Below are 22,284 nucleotides of genomic sequence, written 5' to 3' on the forward strand. Positions count from 1 at the left end.
TTGCACAAGGAAATAACCGTTAATATGAGGAGTTTAACCAACACTGTATATTTATTTTGAAAAAGACTGCTGGTCTCTAATGAGCAGAAACTGTACATTTTCTGTGAAATGGAAGTGTATGTTGAAAAGAAACAAAACATGTAACAAGTGTAAACTGACGCTGTCCCAGATATCAACAATAGATGCTAGGAGGATAGCTGGTGAGTCATATGTAGACTGTAATTTTTAATCTATGCACTTGACCTTTTTAGTTTTATCCTGTTTGAGATTTGTGTGCATATAATATTGCTTTGTAATTACTGCTACCATTAACTGTTGTTGTGCCTATTTAAATCTTACATAGTATTTGTCCGTCCACATTGTGCTGTATTGTGCTGTACTGCAGCCCGCACCAACGCAGACCTCATGGTCACACTTTCTGCTCCTTATCCAAAGCACAAGCAACAGCCTTCCATCAGCTGCCAGCATGCAGACTTCCCATAGTGCCTCTGAATTGAAATTGATTAAAACAACTCAGTCAGTGTCGTTGGGTTTGAAGCTTTTTTATTTTTTTTTTTCCTACTGCTCCAACAGGCTGTAGTCAGTACAAATATTATTAAAGTGACCTTCTCCACTTCCACCCACTCGTGCACTTTACTCCAAGTGGCTGGACCAGGGACACGTGCGAGCCAGAACATATTAGGCGCCACCAATCGTAGCAGAAGAGACGTGAGGGCAGCAATAAAACTATGGCAACACATTAAGCCTGACTGTAAATATATTTAGATTTTCTTTCTTATTTCCTTTTTTCTTTATGTATGTGGAGTTTCCAGGCCTAACCTGGAGCCCATAATGCTTCTTATTATCAGCAGTAAGACAGGTTCATGCACTAGCTGTCTGATATTGTGCAGCTGTTTGTTATTTATTGCTTGTGAAGTTGGATGTTTAACATTACAATACGCATAAGAGTCAAAAGAGACTCCTGCTAATGAGACCATGTGTCCTTGTGAATCACAGCAGCGTCACCTACAAGTTCTCCTCCTCGCCATTAACTAACTGTCGCTCCACCTTGCTTTAATAGAATCTCAAGTCACTTCAACACCTCCTGTCGCACCTCACCACTTTTCTTTGTGCCACTGCAAACTCACTATCGCACATGAAGATTGTTGGCAAATCTGTGTGTCTGAATCAAAAGGGAGGCGAGACCAGAGTCTCCACAGAAAAGACAGGAAAGTCTGCTTAGATGCGACAGAAGAGACTTTTGAGAGTTTCTTGTGTGCTTGCATAGAATTAGACAGAGTTAAATGACTGCATCTGCAATAACAGCTGGCGATTTAGACACAAAAAGGTGAGGAAAATAACAAGAAAGGAAAGAAATAAAGCCTGAAGGCATTTGTTCCCATTTTTCTGAGAAGTAACTTTATGTTTTCGCAGTCAACATGCCGTGTTGTGATTGTATAGGCTACGTAAATTGATTAATTGCTTCAGCTCAACAACAAGCATCCTCCATATGTTACTATTTAGATTCTTCCCATATTGTATCGCTTTAATAAATTCATTATGCCCAATGCTGTTAAATACTTTAGGCTTTGTCAGCTGTGATAAAGCGATTATTGTTTTTTTTGTTTTTTTCCCTCCATGAATGGGAGCTAAAATAAACCTAAATCTGGCAGGTCAATCCCTTTCAACTCTTTTCATTGTCTCACGCAGTCAGGATGATGTTACTGGATGTGAGTCTTATCTGTGAATGTGCCCGAATCACAGCTAACACGGAAGAAGTGGCTTGCCAACAGATAAAGAGAAAGAGACAGACAGCTAAATAATCAGCCGGCAAAGACCTGGCAGTGAAATGTAATTACTGAATGAATGGACAAAGCATCTGTCTTTCTGGAGGCTTCTGGTGGGATCTCTGAGGATGGTGAGATGGGCAGCGCAGTGGGAGGCTGGAAAGTGAGAATGGAGGTAATGTGTGGGAGAGGGTGAAGGAGCAAAGGGCAGGAAAGCACTGAGGGCATGTCTCTTCATGTCTCATCAGGGCACTGGTGTACTATTGTAAATCTGCTTTGGGTAATGTAGAAAAAGAAAGACGGACAACATCTTCCTAGAATTCAACAATCTGTCACAAAAAATATCTGTATTTAGAAGACTGTCCTTCCCCCAAAAAAGACACTAAAGGTCATTTGTGCAAGCAGCTTACTAAGACCCTTATTTACATTTTGTGTAGACAGGGACCTCTAGTGGCCACACCTATTATGACGTGGGCAAAGAAGGAAGTCAGTTGACGTAGTATAAAGAGCAACAAATTCCATGTAGGGAGGAGGTTTGGGTGGACTTTCACCAAGGAGACAACTGCTTGTGTCCCGTGTGAAACAAATATCAAGTTGAGGCATTTTAAGGTATGTTTGTACAAAACGTCATGTCACATACTTTCTCATCATGTCACGTTACTTTAAGCACTTAACATGACGGTGCCCAACCATGATTCTTTTTCAAAACCTAACTGGTAGCAGAGCTAATTTAGGAAACACTTGTAAGGGTACAGTTAGAGGATAGGACCAAACATCAAATGTGGTTGTATCAGTTGGAGGGCTTATTGGTATTCTGATGTATTACCGTAAGTCAACACATTCTCACTCCGACCTTGTCATATATTGACGTTTTGGTCATGGACTTTCCGTATCAGATACAATGTGAAAAGTACCCTGGGTATGTTGGTTGTTGACATTCTGGGACACTGTGTCAAGTTCTGCCTGTTACATGCATTGCCTTCTTTCAAGATACACTTCTGTTTTCACAGGAAATTTAACGTTTACGTACATCTCTTTCAAAATAAATCCACTACATTGGTACAACAATGCAACTTGACTTTGTTTTTCCTTCAATAACCAACACACACGTGGTTAGTTTTAGGAAAAAAAGAACAGGGTTTGGCTTTAGAATCTTAAGGGACGCAAACATCGGTCTATCGGATGAAAGTCGTTTGTTGGACCCATCCACCACCCCTCCCATCCACCCCACTCGGACTGATGCCACCTTAACTTTCGTCCTTGTCCTGCCACATTTCCCCTGATGCTGCCGGGCGCCGTTAAACTAAAACGGCAACTGGGCGCCTTTTTTGTTGGTTTCTGACGCCGCAAGTCACTGCCCAATGCCAGATTTTGACAACTTCAGGGTTAGACCAGGCTCCATAAGTGTGTGGAGGCTACATGGGAAGTTGTTAGAAGTAATGTCATTTTCTTTGTTAAACTGTTTTATACTGCCATTTTCACTCCTTATATGCATATGCATGTTTATCTGCAAACAAAATATACAAAATAACATAACATTTTAACCATGATGTACATAAATTAATCAGTAATGAAACAGATTGGTATCTTAATTCTAAAAGATAAGTCTGAATCTAAGAAAAGATGTGTAAGTCTTTATGGTGCAGACAGAAATAAATAGTGGAAATATAACAGGTGGTCACAATTACATGATTTTTCTCTTAAACTGGAGGTTTAGTTTAATTACGGAAGGAGGTCCATAGTAATGTAAAGTTGACCTGTGGGATCTAATACAGGAAAGTTGTCTGAAGGGACTGCCCCTTGACCCCTTGCACTGACCATGACATGCAATGTTCCTGGTTTGAGTCGGACTGGGACCTTTCTTGCATCAAGTTCTAAATAGCCTGCTATTAAAATCCAAAATATGCTTTATTGGCATGAATGTGACACACTCATTTCCTGTGACATCTTTACTTGCACTGTTCAATAAAGGGATAGAAAATAAAAAGGAAAAGCTGTTGACACAAATCTGAAAAGCATCTCTTGGCAATTTTGAGACGGTCCCTAACTTCAGCTCATCAGTTTCTGCCCAGTGCTGTCAAATCACACAACTTGCTGGGTTTCAGTATTGAATCATGAGGTAAAAATAACATTGTTGGTGGAAACTGAAGAAAAGTTATTGAGGGTGAACTTGAGCTATGCATGTCACCTTGTTCTTAGCCTATTGTCTATGTATTTACATTTTGGCCTATCTGCTTTCTCATGAAGGGCTCCTTATAAGAAGCACCTTCACTTCTATGATCTTTAAACAGATTTATGGACAACAGAGAACCTGAAGTCTGTATGTTTGAATGTGACTGCAGTGTAACTATGAGAGGGAGTAGTGTGATGTCCGCTCAGTCATAGCAAACAAATATGACATTATTTCGATGCTGCTGATTCACATATGAATCATTTTTCATACTTGTTTACATCCTTTGTAAATACTTGGGAACGCATGATAATATTGGGACGCCATTGTTACAGGCAGGTAAAGGTTTTGGAAACAAAATAGATGAACTTTTCTGCCAATATGACAGGCTGATAAGAGGATGCTTTAATTATGCAACTTCAGTTGGTGGAAATAGGTCAGATTTGCCCTGGTTGTGAGTATTGTCAGGATTGTAAAGAAGAATGAATTTCAATCTCTTGTTTTTTAAATGTTACATAATAGAAAATGTGGCATGTTTTACATGTAGTTTGAGTAGTGTTCCTATTTTGGCAGCGAATGTGTAGATTTTGGAAAACATTGTATTCTATGTCTGCATCTGCCAGTGGGCCATCACAATAAGAGTAGGCATAGTAATATTTTAATTCTAGTACAGAAGAAACTTGATTTTCGCTGCAGTTAGGTGGAAAAAAAGTAGTTGCATTTATTGGCAACTGGTCAAAATGAGTTAGAAAATATCGGCATATAGGAAATTGGCAATAAAAAAAATCCAATATCGTGACCACCATCTGTATGTGAAGTGATAATGAAGAATATTTATCATGTTTTTATTTTGAAATCCCATTGGTGATGACTTTTGTTTAAATTGACATTTTCAAGGTCTTAAAACAAGTTATGAATTCAGCTTTCCTGATAAATCCTTATTTATTTATTTTTTACCTTAGTAGTCACTATGTCACTGGCAAAACCTGTTATCATAATATCAAACTGTGCCCCAGTATCATAAAGTGTTAACTGAGTACGTCAGGTCTATTTGTTTTGTGTGTTTCTGAACAAGTTATGCACCCTCCAGGAGGTTATGAATTCTCCTAAGTGGTTTGTTTTTTATCAGAAATGTGAGAGAGTGTTTGGCTTTCATCTGACACTGCAGCACTGTCAATGAGATGCTTCCAAAATCCATACAGACTGTCACCTTGGCAGAAAACACACATTCTGACCCATAAATCCTGAAAAATAATGACTGCACAGGTTGAAGGTAAAGTGAAATTTCTCTTAGTCTTTCAGTGTCTATCAATCTGCTCATGTGTTGCTGTTTTTTTTTACTGTTGCTTCATATATTTGCATCCTATATCACTTTCATTCTCTTAGTCAAGAATTAATTGGAAACTGAAATTGCTTTTCACATTGTTTCAACTTGCATTGACTGACCTAATTAGTTCAATGATTACACTCGCTGGGAAGAGATCCCTGCCTAAATGATGTGACTAATTTGAATGAATATTTCAAACCCATGTCTGCAATTAATGTCATTTACATATGTAATGTGTCTGCTTGATTACTTAATTATGTTTGTACTCCCTGATGATGTCACTGACAGGTGTCTTTTAGAGTATAGCAAAATAAGAAGAGACCCAAACAGGTGTCCTATAATTCATCCACCGCATACAGATACTGCGTCTCTACCTGCATCACAGAGATGTCGAGCTCCTGTGGCTCGCAACGACTTTACATCTCCCCCTGACAAATATATTCACTGTCATCCACTGACTCGTCAGGAAGTGAGAGAAATGGATTTTCCGTGCAGTTAGTTTCCCATGGCTCAAAAAAAAAATGAAATAATATAAACAACATATCTTTCTTCAATTTCAGTTATCGGGTCACAACTTTGGGCCGCTGTTGTGTCAAAGACTCGGGACAAAGTACCCTAAAAAGCTGAAGTGGTAGGGGTTCCAGCTGAAGTCTTTTGTAATGCAGCTCACTTGTTTGACAGGTGATTGTCTTAACTTGAATGAAGTTATTCAAAATTAGGAGCAGGGGCAGAGCCAGGCATTGGAAGCATTCAGGCTCAGCCCAAACATAGGGGGGTCAAAAGGGCTTGTTTGTTTTTTCCCTCCTATTTATGACAGCTATATGCACTATTTTTTAAAGCCGTTTGAGATAATATAAAATGCCTTAAAATCTGTACATCCATTGGGAAAGACATGATAGGTGCCAAGAAATAATAAAAAAAAAATCATCCTGTAGAGTCTACATCCTATTTTGTACATAACTATTCTCCATCTGTTTTCATTGTTCTGAAACTATAACAAAACAAATGTTGAGGATGACTCATTTTCACTCCTGCCACCTGGAAAGAGGCAACCAATGTCTGATGTTACTATTTTTAATAACATATGTAGTGTAAGAATTTGGTGTAAACAGCATTACTCATCTTGAAACCTGTAGTATTTTTGTTATAATATAGGCTACTGGAGTAGAGTTCACAGAATCAATGTTAGCTGACAGATCAGCCAGGTTTAAATCCATCCCATAATAATCTGGGCTGCTCTAATGCCTGGTAAATGTGGTCTTCGATAATCTGAGTTAAATGTTAGGACAACAGAATAACATTTACTAACAATTAGATTAGATTTCTTCAGTGAATAGCACAGATTCAGGGCTTTTGAGAAAACATCTGGGACTGGAGCCACAGAGGCCACACCCCCCTGCTCCACCCCTGATTAGGAGTAAGTGCAGTAAGCCTCTTCTCTTCCACTGGGAACTATATGCTCTAAAAGGAATAGCTCAACATTTTTCAACACACTCTTGCTGTCTTGCAGTTAGATGAGAAAATTGCCACCACTCTCATGTCTAGACAGTTAAATGTAATGCTGTCTTCACACCAAAAGCAATGCAAATTTGAAATTTGAACGCTAGAATATTTTGTGTTGACTTTCATAAATGGGAATAACTCTGGTGTCATAGGTCCCATCATCTCAATGCTAATTGGCTATCGTGGTGTGAATTGGTCACTGAGATTAAGATTTTTCAACCCTAGTGAATAAGCATATGACGCTCCTTTCTAAATTTCTGCTGCTTAATTCCCATATTTCACATCTCATTCATCGCGCCGCTTGGCAGGAATTCGGGTCTAATCGTGTCATTACGTTGACTTTACATGTAATGCTCTCCCACTATTTGTTTAATTTGTGCCTGGTGTGAACACAACATAAGGCTAAAACAGCAGCTGGTTAGCTCCACTTAGCATAAAGTCACTGCACCGACCAAGAAATGGTCCTGCACATAACCTCCATTAAACCAAAAAGTGTTGTGTTGATATTTAAGGTTAACTATGGGGGTGGGAATCTCTAGGCACCTCACGATTCGATTCAATTCCGATTCTGAGGGCAATGATTTCGATTATAAAACGATTCTCGGTTCTAAAATGAGCCAATAAGAAAATTTACACTAGATATTGAAAAACATTATTGTAATAAAGCTGGGAATACATATCCAGTGCATACAAACTGTATTACTTACTGTGGTTGAGATGACTACACTCCACCAGTCTCCTCCGGTCCATCCTCCTCATCCACAAATCTCAATGGGACTCTCCTGTCCCTTGTCGACCTCCTCGACATTTTTCCTCCAGTATTTACAAAACCATAACTTACAAAACTACGAACTATGGTGAAAACGACGAAAACACGGCAAAAAACACTCAAAACACGGCATAAAAAACTCAAACGCTCTCAAAAAACCACAAATACTATTATTTACAACACTAAATATTATTTACAAAGAAAACGCCACCCAAACTTCACTAAAATTCCCCTAAAACACCGCTAAATCACTTCAACTTGCACTCTCCTCGTCAGCTGTCACTCTCCTCCTGCTGTGCTCACTTCCCTCCCCTCTTCCACAAGTAATGACGTCACTACCGTAATGTACCGTATATAGCTCCGCTCCTCAGCTTTCAGAATCCGTTGGAATTACGTCGATAGCGTGAATGCTCGAGGAGTTACGGTAATTTGAAAAATAAATATAAAAAATAATATTGTTTTCCACATCGATGCTCGCATCGTTCAAGACAGAATCTCGGTGCATCTAAAAATCGTTTTTTCCTCTACCCCTATGAATGACACAATTAAATATAATGTTACATTGAGCTGTAGAGGTGCTGATAGAAGGATTTTGTGACCTTTGGACAGAGCCAGACTAGCTGTTTCCCACTTTTTCCAGTCTTTGTGCTAAGCTAAATTAACCGGCTGCTGAATCTAGCGACATATTTAACCGTCCTTGTCTCCTAAAAATTACTGCACATTTATAAACAACTACATATACAACAATATAGGGTTTAAAAGTAACAAACATTTCTCTTTCCCCACTCTCCAGTATCAGGGTCCTGCATTTTGAATGCTTACCGTCCACCCTAACATCTTCCCGAAACTACCCTGCTGTCCAAATATTTGCATTTCCTTCACTTAAAATTGTTTGCCACAGATGAAAGTCCAGGCAATAATTACCTTTTCCCCAGGACCTACTTGGCAGAACAAATAAGTCGTATAAACATAATTTCTAGCAGACAGGATTCCCAAAAGATCCATCCATCCTTGTGGCCCTGTCTTTTAGAGGAGTGTTGTGTCAAAATCTAGGTTTTAGTTCCTAATGTGCTGCTATATATGTTAAATGTTGATGCTAGCATTTAATCAGTTTTTGCAAAACCATTTGGGGCTGAATGTTGCACTAGCCCTGCTGATTGTGACAAAGGGAAACATTTTTCTCAGTGTTTATGGTGATGGTTCCAAATCTGGAGGTTGGGACCTGCCAAATATGTCACAAGAAAAATCTCAGACGTGTTGAGTTAGGGTTGGGCGATATGACAAGAGTGAGATGGTAGAAATGTGTCCATCAGTAGGGATTTGGGAGCACTGTTTCTACTTTAGGAGCTATTCAGAGCTGGCTATGCAGTAAATCAGAGCTGGATTCTTGTGATTCTTGAGTGATTCTCGGATGATAGCGCATGATCTTACAAATTCAGCTGGGCAGACATGGAGGAGGAGAGTGAATTTGTAAATACAGATACATATAACACTTAAAATCATTGTTCTTAGGAACCTTAAAGCTTCCATTGTGAAAGAATTTTAGTTTTACTGTTTTGAGTCTTTTGTTTTTGTGCTGTCTCATATGAGGCAGTTGGTTTTTTGTGCTTGTTTGAATGATAGTTCCAAATAAAAGAAGAAAATAATTAAATGTGATGAAGTATGGTATGATTATTTTTGAGCATTAATTACTGTAAATTACTGTATTATGATACTGTCACCGTGATATAAAATTACATTTACTTTTTAGAAGATTTTAGCCATATCAGGGTTGGGAATCACTGGTTTTTGTGACACAAATTGAAAATTCTTGAGTTTTTTTAAAATTCTAATCTGTGTCTGGAAGATGAAACGCACTGTAGCGTGAACACTAAGTGGGCACCAAAATGACTAATGAACATAATCCAGAGAAACATATTAGTATTAAGAGGCAGGGGAATTCACAAGTAAGTAAAATCGATACCCTCTAATAATGCTAGACCAGGCTACTTCACTAATACAGGTGCTTTATAGTAAATGGAAGATGGGGTTTTTTTTGTCTTCACTCCAATCAACGAGGCAAAAATCCAGACCATGTCTCTGCGCAGCGATGAGTGCAGGCTCATGATGTTTATTAAAGAAAGTGGATGGAAACACAAGTAAAGGCTGTAATAGCCGGCGGTATCTGCGAGAACACACGGCAATGAGCTCCATGATTTCCTCTGATGTCAAAACCTGGAGGAAAAATCAATATGAAGAATGAAGCCTTATTTACACACTCCACCTGATTGACTGTGGCTCACTGCAAGATGTCAACAAGCTATTAATGTTTCAGGAGAAGATTGCTTTTTGAGGCTAAGTGGGGAATTAAATGATGGGGGTTCTATTTTTACACATAAACACACTGGTGAGTAGGGCTACATTTTAGCGAGACAGATGTTTTTTTGTTTTTTTTAAAACTCAGATTTAGCTCAGAGGGCCTCTGTTGCCATTCTTAATCTCAATCCGGCGAGCGTGCAATCCTGTGCGGGATGCATAATTGCAGGGACGTGTACACGCACACAAAACACACAATTGGGATTACCACATAAGAGCTTGGTTCACTTTGTGTCCCATATACTGAAAATCCAAGAGCTCAGAAGGCTGCTTTAAAAAAAGAAAATGACCCACGTCTGCTTTACTCTCTCCTAGTTAGTCAAAGTTCTGCACAACAAAGCAACTCTACAAAGGCACACAACATTTAAATAACTATGTGAACTCTCTCTGAATGAAAAGCCCCAAGTCTGTCCATATGCTGTAGTCAGTTAAGGATTCCCTGTCAGGCTCAATCAAAGTTTGAATGTGGAGCGGAATACATTTTCGCCATCACCAACAGTCCCTCGCTACCCCTGAGTGAACCGTTTGTTGAGAGAAACATAAAAGGTTTGCTCGGTGGACATGTTTTTGCCCTCAGGGGTACACAAACTCAATAGCTGGCTAGCTAGCTAGCCGTCTCTCCTTGAGTGCACCTGTGCTTTCCTAGTGGCAGACACTGAAAATTGAGGTCATGATCCTCGTGAGTATGTGAGTCAAGATGCCTCTGTGTTGAAATATCTTTCCCTTTTTTTTTCCTCTCGGTTTCTGGGTACATCTGCTTGAAATATCTACTCGGGATATTTCTACATATAGACCTTCTTCTTATTACCGAGCACAGGAAATATAAGGGAGATTTTCCTTATGTGAGTTTGCAGCAATTCACAGTTGACTCTGTCTATATCCTCTTTATCAGCATTCATACACCTGTATTAATATATATATGTCTGTACACTAGTTTACACTGATGAAGTGAACTCCTAATACAAACAGGATGCACTTGGGAGTACTACAGCAACGAGTCTGTACACTAATGTAAATGAGAGGTGACTTTTTTTTTAATTTAATAAATTTGCAAAACATTTCTATGTGTTCTTTTTTGTCATGACAGATATTGTGTATAGAAGCATATTTAATGCATCTTAAATTGTAATTTAGGATGCATTAAATATAGGGGTTTGAATACTTTCCAAAGCCGCTGTAATTTACTTTAACTTTAATGTAAAAACATCTCAGATAGCACGTTAGATTAAGATATACTATGCAGGATATTCTCTAAAAACAGTGTATAGCTCATACAGCAGTAATCCCTCTCAATCATCACCTATGACCAGGTCCTCAAACCCAGGAAACATCCCTGGACATCTCATCACAACGATGCAAATATAGGGAGGCAAAACGCCAAATGAGAGTCACTAACAGTCCTGCATAGTATACCTTTAAATCACCTTAAAAACACTGTGCTCTGTTAAAGTGAATCATCTCACTTGCTCAGTTTGAATTCTGTTACTAACTTCAGGTCTGGTATCCCACCTACAGAAGAAGACAAATTGAAATCTCTAATGTCCCCTTTACGTCGGCAGTTACAAGCGAGCACTCTGTCCAAAACCAGGAAACCGACACAAAATATTTCACTCTCTCAACCCTTTGGCAGCATTTTGTATAAAGTCACCATAGTGTGTCCAAGCTGACTAAACCTTAATTTGTGTGCAGATGTGAGGGGACTGTATTCATGGATCAAAACTTCAAAAGTTTTCAAAACCTCTGACTGTTTCAAACTGCCTTACGAACATGGACAGATAATGAGACAATGGGCCTCTAGGCACAGACACGTAAAAGCCCTCCTACCCCTCTGACATTGGAGCAAGACACCCAGACTAAAAGAGATGCACATCTACAAACGATGGAGCCAGACTGAAAGAGAAAAATACATTACAAACAGGCGGGCTTTGTGGTTGTATTTTGTGTGTGTGTGTGTGTGTGTGCGTGGTATTTTGTTTCTTTTCACATCTCTTTATAGTCAGTTTGTGTCTCTTTGTGGTTGTTTTTTCCCCCTTATAGTCATTGTGTTTCTCTTTGTGATCATTTTGCATTACTTTGTAGTTGTTGTGCATCTCTTTGTAGTTTGCATCTCTTTTGATTGACTTTCCCCACCTCACACAGAGGATCTGGGTCAGGGGTCTGAGGGGTCAGAGGCCTAGGGCAGTGATGCCCAAACTTTTTTGTCTGAAGTACCTCCACAGCCCTGTTGGAGGAACTCAAATATCCCTTCAACAACAACACATGTTCCAAATGTATTATGGGAAATGTGCAATATGTTTGGGGGTGGGGGGTACGTGCTATCTTTTGTTATTTATAGCCTACTGTTCTGCACTGGGGAGAGGGTATATGTTATTTGTTGTTATGTTAACTGTACTGTTTGTCTGTGTTTTTATTGTATGCAGCGCATATGAGTCCAAGACAAATTTCCCCATGGTACAATAAAGCACATCGTATCGTATCGTATCGTACCGTATCATACCGTATCGTCTTGTATCATATCGTATCATATTAATTTCAATTGGTTTTAAACTAGATTTAACAACATTAATAATATAAAACAACATTTTTTTCATACAATTGAACAATGTTTAGATCTATTTGGTCAATTACAGTTCAACTTTTACCACGTGGCAGAAGCTGGACACACAACCACTTCCTATCCTGTTTAATGCTACTTATTCAAACTATTCATCAAGTGCTTCTGGCTAACTGCTTATACTGTTTATCTATTACTTATTGTAGCTTTTTTAACCATTTAACACTTAGGCTACTTGCAGCAAACTTTTCCAACTATGTATGTGATAGATTTAATGATTTGACATTTACATTTTGGTAACTATTTTTTTTATTTATTTTTTTTTTTTTATTTGCGCAGTAAAAAAGAAAAACAAGCAAACAAAACCGACAGAATACAGCAAGCAGATTGTGCAGGTGAGATTTAAAAATCCCCAAGAGGCTTATAGAGGGAATCTCACCATATCAGCATTAAGAACATACATTAATAAGTCCATAAATAACAATAACAATAACAATAACAATAACTATTTCAACTGTTTATCCATTTTTCCAAAATAAAGTACATTAATTTAGCTGTTTAAAGTATGTATCTGTTACCTTTTTAGTGACTATTTTCAACAGTTTATCTGTTACTTAGCTTTTCCAACCATTCATCCATTAACAGCACTTTTAGCTATCTAATCCAAATTTCTATCAATTTTTAAAGCTAATTATTTGAGCTGTTATCCCTTACTTTCAGCTAACTTCTTCAACCTTTTTTTTTTTTTAAAGATATTTTTGGGGCATTTTTAGCCTTTATTTGATAGGACAGACAAGTGTGAAAGGGGGGGAGAGAGAGGGAGTGACATGCAGCAAAGGGCCACAGGCTGGAGTCAAACCCCGGCCCCAGCCTTGTACATGAGGCGCCTGCTCTACCACTAAGCCACCAACGCCCCTACTTCTTCAACCTTTTATCTGATACATTAAATGCTAGCTATTTCAAAAACTCTAATGTTATGTTACACAGCCAACTGTCTCAACAATGTATCCATTACTTAGCTATTTCAGCCATTTTATTATTACATTTATCCGTCTTTGAGCTATTGCCTTAAACTAACATTTTCATTTGGAATATTTACAGCCAACTGTTCGACCCTGGGGCTGGATGCACAAACCATCTTTAGCTTGTTCCTTAAGTATGACACTTTTTTTTAATTTTTAAAAATTAAAATATGTCTGAAAATACACTTTTACTTGAATCCAACATTTTATTTTTTTTGCCTTTTTGCAACAACTTATCTATGGGAAAGTGGAGTCTCCTCCCTCACCTACCTGAAAAGCAAATACAGGTCAGGACTGCAGCCTGAGGCTGATATGGCCCTCTGCTTGACAACCTCCATGTGCCTGGTTTAATATGCAGCTAAATTTAATGCAATATATGTAGTGGGGGGTCTCTGCTCCATCTCTCTCACAGCTAAGGTGTCCATGGCCTGAAATCCTTGAAGACCCCTGGTTGAGACTTTTCTGCTAGCCTGATTTCATGCACTCTCAGTCGCAACACAATGTGTACAAGTCATTTTCGAATTAGGTGAGCTTCTCTACAATTTTTGACATACCCCCAACAACTGCAGAAGTACCCCCTGGGCACTGGTACCCCTGGTGGCCTCAGTAATCCCTCTGTGCTTATAAAGAGTGTCCTCATACAGATGTAGTCCAAAACAATACCCACACTGTCAATAAGCTTGCAAATATGGCTGTCACTGTACAGCACAGTGTATCATGTCTGTTGAGACGATGGTTTTCAGTGTGTCAGTGCCTCCACAACTGGTCACAAACAGGTGAGAGACAGCTGAGGCCAGCAGGACGACAGTGGGAACAGCTGATCCCTGCAGAACCAGCCTGGAACTGACCCAGATGAGGACGCTCCACTGTAATCGGGGTCCCCGAGGTAATCTAGACAGGACATTATCTGCTTCGCTGCTTCTCTGCAGCATCTGGAGGGCTCCGCCACCTGCTCTGGAAGGCCCCATGCCGCTCCTCTGCCTCTTTTTATTTCAGGTTTGTTTGTTTACTTTGCACCTCCGGACTCAGCGAGCATCACACAGCCACTTATATCAGATATGTGCCTGAGAAGTATGGATCTCCTCGTCCTCTTTGTTTGCCTCGACCTTTGTCTCCTCGCTGTGTCCTGATAAAATATCTGTGCAATAAATGAGTCACACTGAGACTCTTCTGCCCTAATTGCCACAAGGGATGCTCTGCTACTTAACTAGTAGCAAACAAAAAATGATTTCCCCAATTAAATGTTCCCCATGCATGATGTTTCTACACTTATTATATTCATGCCCAGGTCATCTCTAAATTGCCAGTGGTACTCGCTTTTGCATCTTAATGTTAAATTAATTAAGTGTGCCTTACAGGTTGCCCTGAGCAACCAAGAATGTTTTAAAATCTTTTATTGAAAGTGGGATGAGAATTTTAAACTCTGCAAATTGACCTGTAAGACCCACTCTATGCTATTTTTATGTTCCATCTTTTGTATTCATTATCTTTTTAATGCTGCTTTTAGCATTTTATAGTGCTCTCTGTTTGATAGTGCCCCTCTGCTACTATTTGCTCTGCCAGGTTCTATGTTTGGTGCTTTTTTTTATGCTTCAGTAAAAACATTTTTTGGGTTTGGGAGAAATTATCAGAAGAACACAAGTTATTTTCGGAGTATTAAAGAAGATATTGCTCTTGCTATTTCCTGGAGACCTTAAAAGCATTTTCATAAACTACCAGGTATCAGGCAAACTATGATGATGTTTTCTTGTCACTGGGATTAAAATAAAAACACACACACAAATCACAAAAGACAGAAAAATCTTGCTGTTCAATCTGCTTCTGAAGGTTGACTTGCCTCTATTTTGTTCCCCGTCTCTCCTGTGATGGTTTTTATGTATACATGTGTGCGTTTATCTATGTATTATATTCATAATGTTTTATGCAGCAACATTTTTGCGTGCTGCCAAAACATTTCAGCCACATCTCCATAATTCTATATATACACCCGAGCTGAGGCTTTCCATTATTGTCAGAAAAGACGGAAAATGGGCGAGTCATCTTTAGTGCGGTCATCTTCCTGCCTGAGGGTTAAACTTTAATGATGATGCTCCACAGACGGATATGAAAAACATGTATTAATATGCCAAAAAGTTAAGAGTGATGAAACACTTGTGTACAAACAGGGAGATTCACCATTTTCTAAAATTATGGTTTAATAACAGGGGGCTGAGGGGGGAATGATGCTGCTGCAGAACATTGCATGATGTGAATTCTGATTTATTCCTGTCTAAGGAGAAAAACAATATGTATCAGCGGCAGCGACGCTGAATCTATATGTAATCTGAAAACTAATTCTGAATGTTTTGATCCCATGTGGTGCTGCTGCGGAATGTAATTTGACTAACGCTGTGATTAGAAAATTGTATTGAATATGACGAACTCAACCTGAAACAGATGTAGCCTGGAAGCTATCGAGTTGGCCCGATCGATATTTGCACGCCGAGGCTGACAAAGTGGTAAAACAGCATTAACTTAACTTCCTTCCTTTAGAGAAGAATTTTACTCTAAAGTGTAAAGAGCCATCTATCCTTGTGAGTTTAGGTTAGACTCCTTATCAGACAGCATGGACCCTAATTTCCTCCAAAAATAGAAAAAGTAATTCCTCTGTGAGCTCTTGATAAGGAAAAATGGAAGTGATTGCGGCTTAATTGGCCATTTTTAAACTGCATTTAAACGGCTGTGAGTTAGTGCTTTCACACAAACACACGCACACACCAACGCTCACTCTTGTTTTCTGAATTCAATACAGTCGCCAGAATAAATGTTGGCATGTACATTCCTGCAAACCACAGATACATAACATTTGTACCTTATTATGTAGCAGATATCTTTTATATTTCTACAAGACTGTGGTTATGTTGAGGCACAGAAACCACTTGGTTATGGTTAGGAAAAGATCATTTCTTTTGGTGTAATATACCGGGTGTTGGTGGCACAATCATGGCTGAAAATGCCACAGATTTCTGATGTCAGACAGTGGTGTGCAGCTTGGCAGCTTTATCACCTAGATCTCACACCATCCACCAACCTTCCTCCTCCTGATTTGAAACTCAGCGCATATACATGCAATCAGAGTTAAGTCACTTCAGAAATGTACAAAATGCCAACATTTTATTCTCGTAGCTGCTAGATTCTAATCAAAAGTCTAATAAAACAATGGTTAATCACAAGTCACTTCTTTGTAACTACCCTGAATGTCTTCTTTAGCATCTTACCATCTTACAAAGAATGACACACTCCGTACCAAGTGTTAATAAAATATAACTAAAATGAAACTTTAATGTTAAATTCCAAAAGTACAATCAGGTCCCGGCATGGCGGTGCAGAAGGCTCATTTAAGTGACGCACTATAACTCAAATGGTTCCCATAATAGACACTGGAAAGTCATTCAGCCTGACCCTATTCTTCAGATATGGCTTTAATTGCCCACAATATGAAGTGTAAGATCCCCTCACTTATCAAATTAACAGCTCAGAAAAGGACAGTAAAGTACTTAGCACTCGTTTCAGCAGAATGAGTCGTGCCAAAGGTAAGCTGTTTATCTGGTAACAGAGGGGGAGCAGGAAGAGGAAGCCTCATTGAGGGAACAAAACATGATGTACACGCCAGTTTTAGTTTGATACTCCAGAGGTGTCCAGCTCCCAGAATAAAGATGAAAGGAGCTTGAGTTGATACAAACGTTGACGTGCGACTTTTTTTTGTCTCTCTTTTGTTTACCTCTTCTGAATGTTAAAATATACCTAACACTAAATGTGTGCTTTTGTTCAGTCTAACATGAAGGATGGTGCTCTTTGTAGTAAAGACGCAAATAGAGCATCACCAGCAGGCCTAATGTATCAGGTCTCAGTCAGGGAAGCTAGATGTGATTTTAAGTATAGTGCATTACTAATGCAGCAATTTCCATAGTATTTATCATAATGCATTTTCTAGACTGATATAAATGTATAAAAATGCAAACAATAGCACTCAGCTGTCCTTTTCCTTCCCTTTCTGTTCTTTATCTTGTTTCTCTTGGTAGAAGAACCTCGTCGTCCCCTCTCCTGAAACCAAACCTACTCCCTCGATTATGAATCGGCGTCGTGGCTACGAGACACTTGATTGATGTTCGTTCATAAAAGGGCATTTACAATGAAACTTTCAACTGCTTTTGTGCATATGTGGAACACGAAGGCCAATAAACCCACAAAGCTCTGCTGCTGCGTCTTATGTAACTTCTTTCAGACTCCCTTTCAGCATCTTACAGATCGTCTGTGAAAGTTGGGTTCTTTTCTTAAAGGAATAGTTCACCAACAAAATGACCACATGGGATCAGTTACTCACCCTGTGTTATGTCGAATTTGTGAAGAAAACTTTGTTTTTCTTGCATGACTCCACGGTGAAAGAAGAATCCAAAAAGCAATTGTTTTAAACAGTAAGGTTTTGGTGTAAATGCTTAGGAGATACTGAGCATACGATTGTATAAATAAACACTTGTATGAGTTGTGTGAGAGTTTGTAAACAAATGTTTTGATTAAGTTTCACTGTTGTTAAATGCAGCCCCCCTTTATTCCAATTCACAATAATTTTCTCAGTTTTTGGATTCTTCGTTCACCTTTGACGCATGCAAGAAAAACAAAGCTTTCTTCACAAATTCAATGTAACACAGGGAGATTAATTAATATACAAATGGTCATTTTGTGGCTGAAGTATTGCTTTAAAAGTACACACGTGTACTAAAACTGTGACTGCACAGGCTGGACTGAGGCAAAGCTTGTTAAAAATACAACAGTAGATGCATCTTGGCCATAACATTTGTCTATGTGGGCTGCAGTGTTCATATCATGTGCTACTGAATCCAGCATCCCATAATAATTACACAGCATGTGTATGCAACACACAGCATATCAATTATGTTTACATTAGTCAAACTCTGTCGTGCTGAAAGCTAAAGTGTTGTTCCAGTCACATTCAGACCAGCAAACATGCAGACACACGGACACTCTGATCGTTAAGCACATGCTTAGTTAATACACTTTGCTCCTGCATGATGTTTTATTCATGCTAGCAGAGGTATATCCATTCATAAGCTATCATATTTCTCTGTAAGTCTCCTGTGCAGGTCTGGCTTGGCCTAGATAACAGGAAACCTGCCTGGAGGGGAGACACAACACCGCAGGACGTAATAGAAGCTATCATAATGCTTAGCAGGAGAGATGTCCAGGAGCTCATACTGTGGCGGAGCGGCAGAAACACCTCTCGACTAGGGGCGTGAAGAAATGTCGATGTGTCGTGATGCAACGATGCGAGCTTTGAAGGCAAGATTTGAAATGAATCGATTAAAATGAAACGCTGCTATTCACACAGCTAAAAATGTCTCGCAAGAGCCTCGGTGTGATTGAAGCGGGCTGGTGTTTGTGCTTCATTCTGCAGAGATAAACAAGAGGAAAAGTGTGTTGCCTTGAAGAAGTTGTTGAAAATAGCATCCAGGCACAATGAGATGCTGTGGATTGAGGCTAAAAATAAAGGCCTTGACAATTAAAGTCATTCTTTCAACTTAGCAAAAGAGGCTTAAATGTGTTTAATTGTTGACAACAGTTTGTTGTTGCTTTTGCAGATTTACTCAAATCCAATTATGGGCAAAATAAGGGACTTGATAGTGCTGCAGAAACTATTGGATTGTTACACCCCTCCTCTCTGTAATTAACAGTGGTAAATTCACACCTTGATCCTATTTAATGGCAGCTCTGTGATGCAAACACTGAATGCAAAGATTGGACTATTGTTTCTACAACTTAAAAACCATTAACAGCCTCCCTGTGGCTCTTTATCTACATCTGCTTTATGAGCTGCGTAGATTTAACAGGAGACAGGGAAATCAATACACGATAACAGCTCCTCAATACGTGATAAAATGTTCCATCTTAATTACTATAATCACTTCGCCCTTTTTTTAAAAGTTTACCTGCCTTGCTCTGCATTGGATATTAATCATTTCACCACATTAAACTGAGCTGATTCTGATCTCCCATGTCAGCTTGTTTAACGACACTGGGGCTTAACGGTCTGTTCCCACGCTTAATGGTGCACTCTCATATATTTTATAGGCTTACGATATTGCACTAACGAAACCTGTGTTCTGTTAAAGTGAATACATATGGATCACAGTTCACGAGACGTCGTGCACACGCTGAAATCCTCAAAGCCAAAACTGAATCCAGCACTTATCACAGATTTAGAGTCGTCCTGGAATAGTCCGGAAGAAGTCAGATAAGGTTTGTGGAGCAGTACTTTTTGACTCCTTAAAGAAGGCACACAGCGATGTTAGCTCAGTATCTACTCCCAGAGAATACACACAAAACACAGGGAAACATAATGCAACCCATGCCCTTTGCTAAGACTACATGACAACTGTTTGCTTGTGTTTGCATTTCCTGCAGCACGCCAATAATCTGAAGTTAAACCTGCCTCTTGGAGGATTAATTCACTCTAAGTCCTATTTTAGTCCTGTCAGTGGCTCTATTCATTTCCTGCAAAATCAGATTTGACAAATCCAGGAGTATTTATGAATCCAGGCCTACCAAAGCCGATTTGAGTTTGTCCAGCAATAAGGAGGGCACTTAAGTGTAGCTATACTTGACATACTGTAGTTCAAACTGTGGTTATCCTTTTTATTTTTTTTGGCACCCCCCAACTTGGTAGCATAGCCTACTGCAGTTTAAAGCCCGCTGCAGCACAGGCAATTCCTGCTCCCTGCTCCTGCATGTCGACATATGGATGGAGTTTACTTTATCTGTGGGAAATCATTACAGTGGTTACAGTGCATCCTTCCCAGGGACCTGCATGCTACTTACATTTACTCCTCAGCTGCGACGGCTTGAAGATTGTTGAACTCAAACACAAAGAACACACTGTGATCAAACGACCTGCGTGTGATCTCCAATCCTTGTTGTTGAATTGTCGATCGCGTCGCTCGTGTTTCTTTATTTAAATGAAGCATTACGGGCAGATCGATCAGATCAGGTAACCTTCAGATAACATTGATAAATAAAGCCTTCTCTAATGAGCAATTTGGCCAGCCTTACAAAATAACACGTCAGCCACAGGTGCATATTTCTGTCACCTCAGTCTTTATTGTAAATACAGAAACGTGTCACTTATCCACTCATATTATATATATATACCTGCAAAAGGGAAAATGTCTGTTCATCCTCGTTGATACAGAAAACAAAAACGCATTGAACTCCCCCAAGAATCAAAACTCCCCTCGTCCACCCAGCATCATCTAGTCAAAAACATCCAAAAATACTTGACACTGCCACCAGCAAAAGTATAATGAAATCGAAAAAAGAGAGAAACACAAAAACAACAAACCTGTGAGCTCAGCTGCAAGAAAAGTAGCACGTTAAAACGTCATGGGGCTTTAAAAATGACTCCTTTTTATAAAGAAAAGAGGAACAAAGTAAAAGCAAAGGGTGTCTTTCTTTTTTTTTGGATCGGTGAGATTCACCGACACATCAAAATCACAAAACTCGAAGGCAACAAACAACACTGCAAAATGCAAACCAAAGCATAGCAACAGCAAAAGTCGACAGAAACAAAAAAATAAAAATGTTTCAAAACCCACCAATAAATTGTTTTGAAAAATCTCAATACTGACAAAAGCTGCTTGGTTTCGACCCTCGAAACAAAACTGCAAGCAAGTCAAGGCTTTCTCAAGACCGATAAGGCACCGATTACCCTCTTGGCACTCTCGATCAGAATAACTGCATGCTAAAAACTTGAAGCCTGCATGTGAAAAACGCTCAAAACCACCATGTCAATGCTCAATTCAAACACCAGCAAAAGGAGGAAAAATAAAAAAGGGGGCAATTAAAAAGACAAAAAATGCTTACAAAAAAGCCATTGGAAATGTACTCACCGAGCGGGAGTAAAATGTTGCAATAAAAATGTGATATGGCTCAAAATACAGTATGGCGGTGCAAGCCGAAATGCTGTGCCTTTTCTCTAGATCTCTGCCTCCAGTTCTGTCATGTGACTGATTCAGCCCCGACTTCCAGCAATGAGAGACCAGTGTTGAACAGCTGATGCTGAATGCTCTCCTAACGGCTTGGCTCTCTCCAAAAGTAAAAAGAGGTAGTCCTTATCATCCCACAGTTATGACTGAGCTGCTTGTGTGTTTTTCTTTGCCGGGTTTTTTTTCTGTTTTAAAGATGCAGAGCTCACTCGGTGTCAGCGCCACGATGCGATCCGGACATGCTTTCATTCCATTCAGCAGAGGAAGCGCCGGCTGCAATGCACTGCATGGCTCTGCGCTCTTATGAGGGATGGAGGGACAGACGTGTTGGCTTTTATTACAGGCTGGCCAACGTATGTAGCACATTGGGGACGAATAAACAACAGTATCATATCCACAGTATAATGCCAGCAGTGTCCATGGGACTGGAATCTGGCGAATATGACAAGCCCAGCCCTGCCCTGTCCATGGTGCTGAAACACAGTCTGCTGTATTCAGTTAAACACAGTATTATACTGACAATACCACCAGACCTGTCCATGGTGCTGACACATTTACTTCAATGGAACAAAAGTATAATGCAAATATTATCACACAGCACTGCCCATAGTGCTGACACAGAATGTAGTACACTGGGTAGAAGGAAACAAATGTATTATACAGGATGTCTAGACTTTTTAAGGCATTTTAATACCACCTTATATGAAATGTAAAACCAAACCTGCAATGGAATAATGGACTATGCATATATATGTATATTAATCAGTTATTGCAGCTATAAA

General features: G+C 39.4%; 1 protein-coding gene across 5 annotated transcripts in view; it reads right to left on the bottom strand.

The window, feature by feature from the left end:
* Positions 1–21,533, bottom strand: part of ralylb (RALY RNA binding protein like b) — a 150,582-nt gene extending 129,049 nt beyond the window's left edge. The window contains exon 1 of one of the 5 annotated variants that reach the window (XM_033639353.2): positions 21,407–21,533. The gene's annotated coding sequence lies outside the window, so the exon portion shown is untranslated. Of the gene's footprint in view, positions 1–7,473; positions 7,495–20,669 lie in introns of those variants that run through there. The other 4 variants (XM_078162963.1, XM_033639354.2, XM_078162962.1 and 1 more) reach the window with 4 other exon arrangements.
* Positions 21,534–22,284: the final 751 nt, after the last annotated feature.

This window comes from Epinephelus lanceolatus, chromosome 20 (assembly GCF_041903045.1).
Source record: "Epinephelus lanceolatus isolate andai-2023 chromosome 20, ASM4190304v1, whole genome shotgun sequence".
Classification (NCBI taxonomy): Eukaryota; Metazoa; Chordata; class Actinopteri; order Perciformes; family Serranidae; genus Epinephelus; species Epinephelus lanceolatus.